Below are 379 nucleotides of genomic sequence, written 5' to 3'. Positions count from 1 at the left end.
ATGGCGGAAAGATTTCACGTGATATAAAACAATATTTTTTTTATAAATTTATTTATAATAATAATCATTTTTTTATATGATATAATCAATGGCGTACGCAGAAGGGGGGGCAGGGGGACAAATCCCCCCCCCCCAAAGCCAAAAAATGCAGATGCTGGATATATTTTTCAAAAATATTATTGTTTATATTAATTTATATTTGGTAATATTTATTTGTATCTCATATTAAATATATATTTAATTGCATTTATTATCACATTTATCTACTAAGTTATTTTATCAATTAATTTCGATTTCAAGTTTTCCGGCGTAATATTTACTTATTATTTTCAAATTTTTAGTGGCGTATTATTTATCTACCATTTTCAAATTTCTAGTC

This window comes from Gordionus sp. m RMFG-2023, chromosome 2, assembly GCF_954871325.1.
Source record: "Gordionus sp. m RMFG-2023 chromosome 2, tfGorSpeb1-WG-v2, whole genome shotgun sequence".
NCBI classification, from domain to species: Eukaryota; Metazoa; Nematomorpha; class Gordioida; order Chordodea; family Parachordodidae; genus Gordionus; species Gordionus sp. m RMFG-2023.
Note: the sequence above shows the minus strand (reverse complement) of the source record.